This window comes from Anser cygnoides, chromosome 6, assembly GCF_040182565.1.
Source record: "Anser cygnoides isolate HZ-2024a breed goose chromosome 6, Taihu_goose_T2T_genome, whole genome shotgun sequence".
Taxonomy (NCBI): domain Eukaryota; kingdom Metazoa; phylum Chordata; class Aves; order Anseriformes; family Anatidae; genus Anser; species Anser cygnoides.
In genome coordinates this window covers 9,867,562-9,882,288 of record NC_089878.1, presented here as the reverse complement: position 1 = coordinate 9,882,288, position 14,727 = coordinate 9,867,562, and the positions used below count along the sequence as shown (strand labels likewise).

Sequence of the window (14,727 nt, the reverse complement as noted above, 5' to 3'; positions counted from 1 at the left end):
GTATGAGTAAGTGTTCTAATTCAGCTTATCTTGAACAGCTCGATCTCAGGCACCCTGCATTGCATTTGGAGGTATCCAAACTGGTTTAAAGTGTGCTAGCTCACATACTGGAAGCTTAAGTTAATATAAACTCTGCTTAATATAATTCATGCTTTCTCCTATTTTACAAATATATCCCTGTAAGTTAGAGCCAAATCCCCCATGTAGCATGAAGATAGTCCTAGTAGGTTTCAGGCACCTGAAACCAAGAGGAAAATTCTCTAGGCTTTCACTAATGACACCTTCAAACTCACTTTGCAACTTTGTGCCCTGAGAAGAGGAATTGCAGTGCCCAGAAGCAGCTTACTCTATGAGCCCCCACTATACTGTCCACTCCCTGCAGTCTGGGATGAGGTACCCAAGTCCTCAAGGAGGATGTCATTTCAGATAGTACTCTTTAGTGCTGTTTTTTGACCAGATGAGACAGCTCCTTGCTCTGTGTTGATTACTAAACTACCATCCTGAGGCACCTGTCCAAAACACGTATTTACAAGGCTGTTCTGAGGGCTGCTGATTCTTTGCCACTGGTCAGGAATACAGAAAAACGTAGCCTTACTTTTAACAGTAGGCTTTTTTTTTTTTTTTACACTAGAAGGAAAGATGATATAGCTATTTAAGGACTATAAGATCTCTCTTTAAATTGAGAAAGATTTTGAACAAATACCTCACCATAATGGCACTTCTCTGACTCTTCAAAATATACAGCTGGTTCAGAAGATAAGAATCAGAATGCACTCAACTAAATTTACCTCTAATAAGTTTCCAACAAGAATGTCTATTACTGCATTGCAATAGAAGTTTATTCACAGGCCAGTGTGACCACGTCTACCCACCTTCGCTGTTACAGAAGATCCACAGCTCCCTTTGCTGCAATTTGTAGAGTTGGTCACTCTTGAAAAGAGATGGTCCTCTTCAGAGATGATTGTTCAGGGCAGTATTGCCCTGTCCCAGGAGCAGAGTCATAATTGAAAACCCACATTGCTGTAGTTCCTTATAGTCCATTCCATATGATGGGGGAAAATCTGAAACAAAATATAGAAAACTGGAAGTTGGCTGAATAGACTATACATATCCCTTTTGACACTTCCATCATAGATGTGAAATTTTCACTCTACACTTTATATATATTTTTTTTTTAAAGCAGAAGGAAATATTGTGGTTTTCACAAGCTAGGGCCTACAAATCATTTTTGAACATATGACAAGTGACCACAGTTGTAAGTTCCACTCTTGGCAAAGAGAAGATTGCTTGCTTTAAGGAACACAACTTTGTGGACAAAAAATGTCTCTACACATGAAGCTGGTTCTCAGTGAGCTGAAGTTGTCAAAGGAATACATACCTAGTGCACAGGAAGCAATCCTGGCCCTGCAAGCAAGGTGCCCACCCACGTGCTCCAGGGCACTTCTTGGCAGGATGAGGCCTGAACAGAGTCCTTAGGTTGGAGACGAATGGAGAAGGATGGGATTATAAACAAAACCACAGGTTTGGGCCACTTGCACAGCACAGCTGGTGTGACGATGGGGACTGATCCTGCTGGAAGTGTCTTCCATTGGGATCCAAGTCACCACCAGGCTTTTGCATCTTCCTCTGTGCCCACAGGATACGGGAGCTCTGCCCTAGGAAGAGTCACTGACCAATTTGCTTCCCTCTGGGTTTTAACATGGGAGAACATAAACCTCTATTTTTGTTCCTTCAGGGCAAGAGGCTGAATAAAGCTAGGCAGATGAGAAAGCCTCAAGTCCATTATTGAATTTTTATCTCCTACCTGGCCAACCACATACACAAACAATTAAACTCCTCTTACTGACTAGTTAAGAACCTCCTCATGTCTGCTTCTGGAGAATCATCATCACCTTTTAGTAAAAGCCTAATTTGATAGAGTCACCTCAAAAGATGCACTGTACAGAAACATGATTAAACACCAATTTGACTGTTTAAGTTGCTCATGCAGTGAGAAATCCTAAGCATAAGCAAATTTTGAGTAAACTTTTCAGAGATTATCAGCATTAAAGCTGTGCCATGGAAACCATGCAAATGCTTAATTGAAACACAGCATATGGAAACAGTCACAGTGAGAAAGGTTGAGAAAATCCACATTTATCATCTAGCATTTACTTGCAATCAGTAAAAAAAATCACAGTATATACACATCCTGTTTATTGGTAATATTTTAAGTAAACTTGGAAAATTAATTTCCGGACAGGATTACTTGTATTTCTTCCAAGAGTGTTGTTTTTAGTTCCAGAAAGCCATGACATTGCTTTCCATCATGGTGTATTACAGGAAAAAGTGATTTGTTGGCCATCTTGCCCATGGGTAACAGGCAACAAGCAGCTGCACTCAGACAAAATACAGGAACCAAAATGCACGATGCATGTACGTATGTAAAGATATTTTTGCACAAGTCCCAAACACAGGTGTGGTGGAATGGGAAAGCAGAATACATGCCATACCACTCAAAATGATGCACGATGTTAGTCTTAGTTACCATGAGGCAAACTGGAGTGCACAAGGAAAAGCACAGCTGCCCAGGGAAGTGTTTCGGTATCCCCTAACATCACATCTGACTGTCCTAAACTTGCTGACCAGCTGCTCTGAACTTGGGAGCAACTCAGACACACACAGGCATGCACTGTGGTTGCAAAAACCTAATGCAGCTACTCCCCATACCCTGCATGCAAGCAGTATGTTTCATTCCCATGAATTGCAGGGTCCCATCACACCTCATAAGCCCTCTCACATCCCATATCCACGCCAGATCTTCAAATCATCCCTGGGCAGCAGTAGGCTGCAGATTAGCCATCATCTGCTAATTCAGCCCAAGGATATCCTCTGTAAACAGCCACTTTCTTGTTCATCTGCAGGAAAGGAGATCTTCATTGTAAAAAAAAAAATAAATTAAAAAAAATCGAGCTGTTCTGCCAACAAGTTTTTGCAATGACATCTCCTGGTTTGCTCTGGGGAATAGAAGAGGATGCCAGCTAATGGTGCTGCGGTTCCTCAGGGAGCCAAAGCACTGAGGGAAAAGGGAATTGGTCACAGTTGCTCAGGGATGCACTTGGTGGACAGGACAGCCAAGCTGTAGGAACTGGGCACTACCAGGAACCCCTCTTTCCCTTTTCACCAGCCCTTTTTTCCTGCCAAGTCTCCCATTTGGAGGGGGAGCATGTGCATCCAGTACAATGCAAAGTATGTCTGTGTCACACTGTCCTGGTGGGCTTCACGTGGTGTCAGACCCTTGTGTCCCATCTGCTGGGTCACTTCTAAGACAACAGCTTTTTCAGAGCACCTCACCAAGTCTTCACCCCCCCCTTGGCCCACGTCTGGTGATTCTGCAGTGAGCTGGCAGTTACTCAGACTGGCATGTGGTCAGGTCATGTGTCAGAGACATTTATCTCATTTACAAGCCAAAGATTCCCCAGTGAGTAATTCTCAAAGAAATAATCACCTTCCTGGTCCATTTTTCCAACCCAAGACTGCGTCTAACAAGCACCTACTGAACCTAATGAGATATGTTGACTACAGACATAAACTATTTAATAATCTTAGTGCATGCAGACATCACCCAGGCATTTTACTTATTGCTCAAGGCAAAGAGCAACACATTGGCCCAACCCTCAGCAAAGTCAGATGAGGTTTTCCCATCAACTTAAGATGGATCTGGACTGGATCTAGCAAAATGAACCCATCATATCCATTGTTCACGGGCTCTCACCACGAGCTAGATCACTGGCTTTTTGGAAGCTACACGTTATTTTCTTTTCAACAGCCCCTGGGCACGTAGATTTTCACAAAGTTTATAAAAACGGTAACAAATGGCAATTGTGATTTTGCTGAGCAGATCTAAGGCTGAAGAAGGTAAAAGGTGTCAGCAATGTTTTCATCTCTCCAGTTTTTTAAATGAGATTTGCCATACTTCATAAACACATGGCTAAGTCTGTTTTCTCCTAATTTGTGTGTGAATCTCTGTGTTATAAGTATATTAAGATAGCACAGAGAACTTATTTCTTACATCTGTATAATATCCCAAGGGTTACCTTGCTTTGTGTAAAAGAAACAGCTGAAAATTCGGCAGTTAAATTATACAGGAGAAAGTAGTGTGTGACTCTGAATGATGAGAAACTAACAAGCCGCAACCTTTTCCCTCCCCTCTGTTCATACTGAGAACACTCAGTTAAGTCAGCACTAGCCCAAATCTTCTTAGACCTGGAGGGGGATTGTTACGAGCAAAAGCTTGCCCATTTTTTCCAATTGTATCAGCTAGTCCAAATCAAAAATATTATCCTTCCCCACAAACTGTACTTAACTAAGCAGTTTTTAAAGCAGGAAGAACAGAGGAATAACCTCTATTTCACACACCAAGTTGTCTAACATACATGACAAGTATTATGACTATTAAGACACACAAAGGCACTTTGCCTCTTTCATTATCACTTTGAATACAATGTCTTAATTAACATTTGATTAACCCTACCACTAGGTGTTAATATTAACGGGTGGCAACAATTCTAATTATCAAGAACGCATCAGAGACATTGGTCCCACGTCTGGGTATGACAGCGGGGCCAGCACACACAGGGCAAAAGCTTAGTTCTGGGAAACCCAGTCAGACTGGTGCTAAAAACTGGAAACCAGCACTGGGTCCAGAATGTTTGAAGCCTGAATTCAAGCCTGAATGTTTGTTCTTGCGCAAGCATGTCAATCTAGAACTCAGCTTCACAGCTTAGTTGACATTGGAGTTAAGTATGACGATATTGCAGTACGAGCGTGAATGGTTTTATAGAGCCCCAAGTTGTTAGGATACAGCTTTGCTCACCACAGTTAACCATGCCATCTCAGTTAATCATGTACCCACCACGCCGTAAGTCTGTTAATTTAACAAAAAAGATTTACTACAGTATTTTTGTATAGCAGCCTTCCTTCTAGGCACATGGTTGCACTTCTTTCCCTGTGCTGCATCACCATTAGGGTTCCCCTGGTCACAGCTAATTAGGACCAGAAGAGCTATGCTATGGAGATACAAAACAATGCTGGAAGCAGCTCACAGCCACCTCCTGCCTATGCCCCCACCACCAGGTGGTAGGAAGAACCTCCTGGAAAAGCAGGACCCTACACCACAGCCTCCCTAAAGCCAGCTGGGAGGAAGGGCTAAGCAAAAGCTGGGCCAGGCTCTTCCAGACAGAGTTTGTACCCTGCTGTGATGAAGAGCAGCCCATGTCCAGCAGATCAGGCATGAGAACTTGCTAGGGAGAACAGAGGGACTCCACACCTGGAGGCTTACAGAAGGGACCGTTTGTCACCATTAAGCTGCGTGCCATTATCGAGGCTGGAATACCCTATGAAGACTGTTGGCTTTGCCCATAAGTGTTCCCTGCTTTTTCTGTAATTACCTCAGTGAGAATGAGAGACTTTAATGGGGATATTTATAATCTTTGTCTGAACTATCCCCTGTACTCCCTAGTCTTCTCTGCATAAGGATCTTCACTCCTGCACAGGGTATTTGCATTCCAACTGTGTCAGTTCCTCTAATGGCATATCAGCTGCTTCTTCATCAGAGGGAGAGTCTGAGATGCATTAAAACAAAGGAAGAGATCCCATGGGCAAGAGTTTTCTTTGGGTTGGATCCCTATAGAAGCTTTTATCCTCCTGGCAGAGCAGAGCAAATTTCCACAGATCAAACAAGATTGAGGGAACACACAGCAAAACATTTCTGATTTTCTTCCCTTCTCGTCTCAGGTGCCATGCCAGCTTGTCTCCTGTGGCAGTGATAAACCACGTGCACTGAGGACACATATATGTGTTGCCCACAAATGAAGAGGAAACAGCAAATCTGTAACAAAATGCTTTTCTCCAAAGCATTATGTTACGTCACATAGCATTCTCTTCTTCTTGCAGGATTTTATCCACTACAGGACCAAACACCCCACCAGATACACCACACAATCCAAGTGCTCCTTATTTCCTGTCTAGCCCAGGTCCCTGTCAGGGACATTAGCACACAGCTACACAGAGTGCTGTTTCACTAGTGTCCTAGCAATATAACTGCTGGAATTGTTGTTGATAAAGGATCTTGACATGCTTTTCCCAAGCAGCCTGTAGATACTCATTCTTATACTGCATTCTCCAAGCACAAGGAGAAAAAGGGTTTTTTTTAAGTCTGCCTGTCTCAGCTTTCAGCATACTTCTTCATGTAGTAAGGTTTCTTCAAAACACCATCCACTGCATACTGTCCCTTCATTAAACAAAAAGATTTTTTTTAATATCAAAAAGAAATGATAATAAAAAGGACCTTTTAAATTACCAGACACTTGGGTCTCAAGTAGGAAAGCCTTCTCGTAGCTTACACCTTGAATTTACTGTGGCATTTCCCCAGGGATGTCATGCTACCTGGTTTCTATCCCAACCAGCAACTTTACAAATTGACAAACTATAAGAAGGGCTTCTGCTCCAGAGTGAAGAATCAATAGCAGTCTACTTGGATAGCCTCAGAAAGTCCTTAACTTTTAATTGAACACTGGAAAAGAAATTGCAAAACGTGAGAACTCAAAACGGCATGAAGCCTACGTAATTATCTTTCTCCTTGCAGTTCCTTATGTAGACTGGAGACTAATTAAACACATATGCAGCCTAGAAAGTGATTTGCAACAATATCTTTTGTCAGTTTGCAAGTGGACTGAACCAGAAGGTGAATATGAGCAAGGAATGGGAGCCACTGCCTGGTGTCCTACATCGCTCTCACTAATGCCTTGGATTTTTAGCTTCAACTACCTATAGAAAACACAAAATAGACATCACACCTGCTTTATAAAGCCATAAAGCAGGGTCATCTTAACAAGTAACTCAGATACCAAAATTTGGAAGAACTGTAGATGCATATACAGCGTTTTTTAAGCATTTTTTTGCTGGTTTCACATTATAGTATTCTCCAAAAAGCTACCTATCCTATCATGAGCTATTAGAAAGATAAATGTAAATTAAAGTCAGTGCTTTCTTTTTTTCTGTTGCAGAAAAACAAATTCAAGTCTTGATTCACAAAACCCATTCTTTATTCTTTAATCACATTAATGAGAATGCTTAGAACATCCCTTAGAAATCACACACGAGCAGCACTGCCACTACACTAACTACAATAAAACCAACACTAGCGCTTCATTAACCAGCAAGTTTTCCCCAACTATTAAGATAATTTGGGGAGAACATAAAAATACAGAACCTCAATGCAAGAGGATAAATAAAAACATCTCCCAAAATGCAACCACCTACCTCCTCTACCCACCACCCCTCTCCAGGAGGAAACCTAGCCTGCTCACTGCGGCCTTAAGTCCTGTCTCTTCCCGCAGCAAACTGGAAGCACCTGCCTGGGCTGGCTCTCAGCTGGCAGGAGCAGTAGAGATCCCGGCAACCCTGCCCTAGCAGGAGGCAATCTCCTTGCCTTTCATTTATGCACATCAGCAGCAACCAGAAGCAGGTACCAAGCATCAGGAGGACACCCTGATGTTAGTACATGGTGTTAGAGGCCAGAGTAATTACCACAGAAACGAAGGATGCTATGATTAGTCCAAACATCATGTGCAGTTATTGGAAAACTCACAGTTTTCTGCGGTTTTCATCCCCCACGCACCACCTGAGGACTCAGGTCGCTCAAAGGGTTGTGGTTTCTGTGAATACAGAGTCAAAAAGAAGTGTCACCTGCTGCGGGGCTCTGCAGCTCTGGCAGGACAGCTCAGTGCCAGGCCCACGTGCAGAAGGACACCTTCCTGAAAATGTGCTTGCCACCAGAGGGGCTGTGGTAGACGTTGGGAGGGGAGAAATCTTCCCAGATGAATGATCCTTTCTCACCTTTACCAGCGAGTGTGCTCCATCGCTACTTCAAAGCCTCCTGTGCAGCTGAGCGGATCCTTTCTGGTTCTCTTCCACTGCCCTAGCTCCTCTCCTCCCAGCAGCCATCCCATCTCCCCCTGCACCCCCCAAAAAAACAGGATGAGGGCCAGTTCCTTCTGTCCCCGCTCTGACTCATCTGGGTGAAGACCAACTGGACATCCAAGGGCTGCCTGGGGCTGCTTCATGCCATAAAACATCCCAGAGCCATCAGAAAGTAATGCTGCTCATGTCAACGGGGCAAATCGTTGGCTCTGGTGGACCGGACAGCTTCGTACCCCTACACACAGCCACACGGTCCCCTGTACCTATAGCCCAGCACCTATAGCCCACGCAGCCCAGGCTGGGAAGCAGAGCTCCCACGAGCACAGCTGGAGCTGCTGCACATCCCCATTGCGCGGCCAATGCTGCCACCCGAATGCAAAGCCCAGAACATAACCGGGCAGGAGGGGATGGCATCCATCCCGCAGCGTGTGCGCCGGGAGCCAGGCTGGGGGCACAGAGCCGGGGGTGTTTTATCTGCTGATTTTTGGGGATGCGGAAACAGGCACAATCATCCTCTTGCAACGCACAGAGGGCTATATCAAAGGCATCCCAATCGGGGAAAAACAGCATATGATGCTATCGGCACAGCCTGGGGGAGAAGGGCTGCCACTCGCCCTCCCAAGGGCCTCAGTGGCCCAGCGAGGAGATGATCCCTTCTCCCGTGCTCCTTGCCAAAATCAGGTGGCATGAAAAATTGTTGGGAAAAAGCCTCAAAGGAAGGCCAAGCGGGGCATTAAACTGACGGAAAAAGGCTTCGCCCCGTCGTTTTAATACGCCTTAAGGCATTAGGCAACGTGAATATTTTTAAAGCGCGCAGAAACGTGCCGAAGAGTGAAAATCAATGTTTTTCCCAATCAGCTGAGTATTTCCTCGGTGCGGACAGCCTCCCGCCGGTGCCCCTCTCCTCCGAGGAAGGCTTGCTGCGGGCAGAGGCAGGGAATGGCAATGCTGACATCTGCTGCCTGCGCTGCGAAGCGTTCCTCTTCCACCCAATTAGCGCTAAAACCTCTTTTTTTTTTTTTTTTTTCCACGAGAGCCCCCAAGTGCAGATTGGAACTGTGTTGTGTTTCCTGTAGCAAGAATAACACCACACCACCACACACACACACACACACACACAAAACCAAACAAACAAACAAAAAAAAAGCCTTAAAGTTACAAATGATGCTCATAGGGGTGTTTGTGCCTCTGGAAGCATCAAAAAGTTGCAAAAGTTTATTGGGAAATGGGTTATTCCCGATGACGTTTTTTATTGGAGTATCCCTAATTATGAGCAATTAATTTCTTTATAGGCAGGTACTGCAGCCATTCCCACTCACATCTCCTTAGCACCTGCGCTGCATTGCACACAACGAGCAGCTGTTGGTGCAAAACTCAATGGTCATCTAAAACAATCCTGCCACTTCTCATGCGTTTCATCACAAGTCACTTGGAAATGCCAAACTGTGGTCTCGTCTTTTCTCTCTTGTCCCTACCAGTCTCTAGAGCTGCTACACAAGGTGCAGCCGTGGTGCAGTGGCACAAAACTGCATCAGATCAACACCTGATGGGCATTTCACCCTAATGCAAGGTGCATTTAGGCAGGGGTGCTGGCCTCAGGTACGGTCCTGGGAGGAAAACAGTGTTAGGGGGTAGTCAGAATTTTTCTAATGAGAGGTTTCCTCAACAAGCAGAAATTCTCAGGCAGACAGGTGATGGTGGTGTTTTCTGCTATGCTGGAGAGTGTGAGCCAAGCCCCTGTTTTGCTCAACAAAGCAAAAATAATCTATTTTTTATGCTTTCTTTAATGTTGCTTAATCCTGAGGAGCAACATTTTTCCTTCTACTTCCACACTGTTGTGCCTGACTGAATTAGAAAGAAAGGGGAAACCATAAAAAGTCTCTTTATGAGATAGAAAAATGGTATCTTGTAGAGTGTTTCTCTACCCCAATACTTGTAATTCAGCTCTGTTTGCTCCCTGGGACGTATTTGCTGGGGGAGACCAGAACTTACAATAAAATGCAATTATGGTGAAATGGAGAGGGGAAAAAAGCCCTGAGCGGGATGCTCTTCCACCCCTTGTGAGAGCACGGAGCCCTGCCTGGATGCCTGAGCACAATGTGGTGCTGGGCTGGTGTCCTCCTGCCCTGTGTCCCGTACCACCACGGGGCTTGGGGTGCCCACATCTGGCCCTGTCGACTTCCCTGGCATTTAGGGAGAAGCAGGGGAGGGTGTTTTTAAGCGATGATATAATCCTGCCCCGTTTTTTTGTGTGTATGAGGTAATGAACATCTTTAGTACTTAAAGGTGCTGTGAGAAGCTGCAGGGCATGTGCGAATGCCAACGTTTTATGGAAGGGGTGGTTTTACTGCCAACAGACTTTAAAAAAAAAATCCCTGCAGTTTATATTAATAAGACTGGATGTTATTGCATGTCAGGAGTTATTGTGATTTATAAAGTACTTCTTACTCAGTGTGTAATGAAAACACTTGGCTCTCAGTCCCAATCGCTAAGGGTAGATGATAGTAGCTTTATCTGCAATAGCCAACTTGACCCAGAACTTTCTATCATTTTTAATGATATTTTAGTGCTGCCTGTTGCTTTCACCTGAGCCTAGGGTTGCTTCAGCTTTCACAGTGAGAATAATAGAATCCTCTTGGAAAAAAAAATGGGGGGGATGCTGCACACTTAAGTAATAATGCACCTATGCACGAAAGTGTGGGTGCTCATTGTGCAGCATTGCAAGGTTGGTCCTTTAATAATAACCCCAGCTGCTGTGCGCAGGCTTCTTGCTCTGGACTACATTCTTCTGCTGATAATTCTGTGTGCTGTAGAGATGCTGAAAATATAATGGGGGGGAGAGGAGTGGAGATGAGTGCAAGTAGGTGGATGGCTTGGTTGAGAGCTGCATAATTGCTCTCAAGTGTGCTTGCTTTAATCCCCTGCTGTGTTTAACACCAAAGGGTATTACTGCAAAATAGCTGTGAGTGAGCAAAGATGCTTTCAGAAGAGGACTGCTCATGACCACACTACTGTTCTTTGCCCCAAACATGTGTGCATACATATTTTTAATATTAAAAAAATAAATAAATAAAGCTGACTTGCACAGAGCTACTTTGCCACTATCTTGCTATGCTGTTTCTTAAATGATGGTTAGGTCAAGTATAGGTATAGCTTGAGAACTGGATATGCCAAGTACAATATAACTTTTTTTTTTTTCCAGGTGTAGGGGAAAGCTTCCTACCTAATAGGCTAAGAAGTCTCATAAGCACCCAGAAATGTGGCGGTCTTTGGCAGCAATGATGGGTGATATCACCCGAGCACCATGGGATCTCTTGTCCCTGACCAGAGCTGGTCCTGTTCAGTCCCACTTTGCATGGAAAAAAGCTCCCATGTGAGCCTGGTCACCAGCAGCAGAGCTAAATTGGGGAAAAAGGTGGAGAAACCTGGGTCAAAGGAGCTGCTACAAGATATATTTTGGTCACACTTGGTAAACCAGTCTTCAGGATTATTTTATAAGAACTAGCTCCAAGTCAGAAATGTTATGTAAAGGAAGGAAGAAGAGGAAATGCTCTCCAATTCTTCAGATGTTAGCTGTCCTCCTTTGAGACACGTAGTGCATCAGGAAAAAGGCAAGGAACAGTCTCTGGAATTGCTGTAGCAGCCACAGGAGCCAAGCACAAGGGACACAACAATTACCTTAGTGGATGGCAAATAACTTGCAGCCAGCCTTCCTCTGAAATGCAGGTGGAGAATGACCACAGATGCTTACAGGAGACTTAATTGTCCTTGCCAGCAAGGCTCATTATCCATATGTAAACATATGTGCTGCTTTTTTAACAGCAAAGTGCATTTTTTTCAAGAGAATATTTTACGTCTGAACTGCTTGAGTGTCAAATTAGATGAGTCTGGGTTGGTTTTAATTACGCCAGTCATTGGTTTGTGCAGAAGGATGAGGGATGTGCTACTTTTGAAGGCAAAAGAGGATTATTATATATAAAACAGATTGCCCCATCATTCCATGGGAGCAATGCTGGAGGTCAGCAGCGAGTCTTAATTCCTGTTTCAGTGGGGTTTTGCTCTGGGCCTCAGCCAGGTTCACCTTTTTAAGAGACTTTTCCTCTTGTTGATTAAAACTATGTAAGATGAGCCCTGGACCTTGGGTCTGTTGCCCCACACCTCCTGCGGTTGTGTGTACTCAAGCAGGCAGGTGGAAAAGACAACCAGGTTAGCCTAATAACTGTTTTTATTCTTGTTCTGCTTTCATGTAAAGCAGTGGAGAACCAGACCCTGGGGAAACAGGTAATTTCCTGCAGGTATTTAACAAGGTGCGTCAGGAAAAAAGGGGCAAGAGCAGCAGCTCCTGGGACAGAATTACCAATGAAGTGATTTTCTGTCCTTGGGCTCCATTTATAACTCCTGTGCTGCTGCTGATGTGCCCCAGGTGCTTCAAGGGCTGTGTGAGCATGGTGTTGGCAGGGGGTGCAGGAAGGGCAGCCTTTGGAGTATGAGTTGAAGAATAACACCTTGGGCATGGGGTGAAGGGGGAGCACTGGGATGAGTGGAGTAGGTTGGGCGAAAGCAGGAGAGGGGATTTACCTGTTTTTACGTGAATGTTAACCAGGAGGCCTGTTCACATCTCTTCAGCTGGGCCAGATTTTTCAGAAGTTAACTGCAACAGTAATCAAATTGCTGGGTAGTCTAGTGGGAGAAGTATAGCTGAACTATGCCAGAGTGTAGCTTCTGCCAAAAGTTGCTCAATGAACAGAGGGCTTTCATAATCTGGTGCTTGCTCCCTCCTTTTTTTTTTTTTTTTGTGGGCAGAAGTGAACAAAACGTACTTTGGTGAGAGCTGGACATGTGGTTTGTCCCATAAGCAGGCTAGCTGGGCACAGTCCACTAGGCTTGCAGAGCCTGGGCAGTCCTACACATGAAAAAAGGTGAAAATAAAGTCAGCAGGGTTATTTTGCATGCACCCTGATGCCTGGTGAGGTGTCCCAGGAGCCCCACCACTGATTATTTTCTAGGACTAAGAGATGGTGCCCAGAACTGCACTGATACCTACCAGTGCAAGCCAAATCCTTGCATGGGTCTCTCCCATGAACAGGGCAGCAAACTTTGCAGGCATATCCTTGGAGTGTTCAAGTTTTACTTTCTCTAATAACCAGCTTATTACACTGAAATGTGTGGGTTTTTGTTGATGAAAGCCAAGTTACAACATTGAAAGCCTGTAAGAAGTCTGCATTTACAGTGAATTTAGGAAAAGCCCCGAGTGTCCAGGAATGGAAATGTCGTGCCTGCAGCATGTCTCTTGGCTCACAGCATTTGCAAGTAAAGGTTAATAATGTTTGAAACTCTTAGCTCAGGGTTTGGCCTACCATACTTAAGTGAGGGAGGGAAAACACCTTAAGAACCAATTCAAGATTTCCCTTGTGATAGCAAGGCTGTGACCTGAGGCTTTTCAGCCTCCCAAGTGCCATTTCTGAAATCCAGAGCTGCTTTATGCTCTTCATGTCAAAAATAGGGGGGTAGTATGTGATCAGTGGCTGTTATTTCTAAATAAGTGTTGAAGTGAGGAGCCCTGTGTGCCTATACCAAGCTTCATGTTGGTGGGGCTGTTATTGCTGAGCAGTTCGGGCTGCAGCTGCTGCCAGACTCCATGTGCAGAAGGAGAACAAGTGGTTTTGCCCCATCTCCTACCCTGAACAGCAAAGCAGGGTGTGCAGCCAAGACCAAGCATTCAAAGCAGGCAAAGCATAAGTCACCAAGCAGCAAGAGGTTACAAACTAGAAAACAGTCCATTATAATTACCTTTTTTCTTTGTGCCAATGTATCACCTTTTAGGAGTTGGGTTTTCAAGAGCTTTTCCCTCCTGAATGTGCTTAGCTTTTACTTTGCAATCTCAGAGTAATAAGGGAGGTAAAAATACATTGAAAATAGGGTTTATCACTACAAAAAGTGGGATAACAGGGAAGCTGGGGGGTGTCGCAAGACTCAGGCTCAAGTCTCGATCAAGCAATGCTACCATGAGAGCAAAACAAGGGGCACAACAAAGACAGTTATGAGAACATACAATGTACTTATATCTCCTTCATCACTGAGACAGGAAAAGGGTGCAAACACAGAAGAAAATCCCCTCAAGAACCTGGGGCACGAACAAGTGGTATGTGGGTATAGCTAAATATATGGGCACACATCCTGCAGAGGGAGTGATAGCTGTGGCCCCATAGATGGAAAGAGCTCTGGGGCATGAGAGGTAGCACAGGATGGGGGAATGGCAGGGACCAGGGGCAGTCAACTTTGTGCCCGTGTTTTGGTTCTCAAACCTGCAGAATTTGGCTCTTCCTGACGTTCAAAAATTACAAGTCAAATGCCGCACAGGTTAGGTCAGTGGTTTTACAGAAAAGCACCCCCAAGTGCAGGATTTCTTGCTGATCTGGCTTTTGTTTCCTTTCTAGGTTTTAGAGCCTGTTAAGTTTTGCTGCACCAGGGTTTTCCATAACCACAAGAGCTACAATTTGGCCTCTCTGAAAACTGACAAACTCACCTGGGGCAACGTGGAGATCTGGCTGCTGCTGATGGTGGTCATGTTAACAGTTTTCTGTTGTAACCAGCCATGTCGTGAGGCTTTTTAAGGGAGGAGTATTTTGGTTTAAAAGCCCCCTGCATCCCCCTTAGGAGAGCTCTGATGGTGATGTCAGGGCTCTTGTCCATCTGAGGTCCTGAAGCTGCTCGGTGAGTCGTGTTGCATTTGTCCTTTTGGAAATGTGGATGTCTGTTCTCTGG

The 14,727-nt window shown here is 44.7% G+C and overlaps 1 protein-coding gene across 1 annotated transcript in view; it reads right to left on the bottom strand.

Moving 5' to 3' along the window:
- The window catches only part of SPAG16 (sperm associated antigen 16), a 398,441-nt gene extending 391,050 nt beyond the window's left edge, over positions 1 to 7,391 (bottom strand). The window contains exons 1-2 of the mRNA XM_048058307.2: positions 7,303 to 7,391; positions 873 to 1,061 (exon numbers count right to left, since the gene is read on the bottom strand). The gene's annotated coding sequence lies outside the window, so the exon portion shown is untranslated. The remainder of the gene's footprint in view (positions 1 to 872; positions 1,062 to 7,302) is intronic.
- Between the last annotated feature and the right edge of the window lie 7,336 nt (positions 7,392 to 14,727).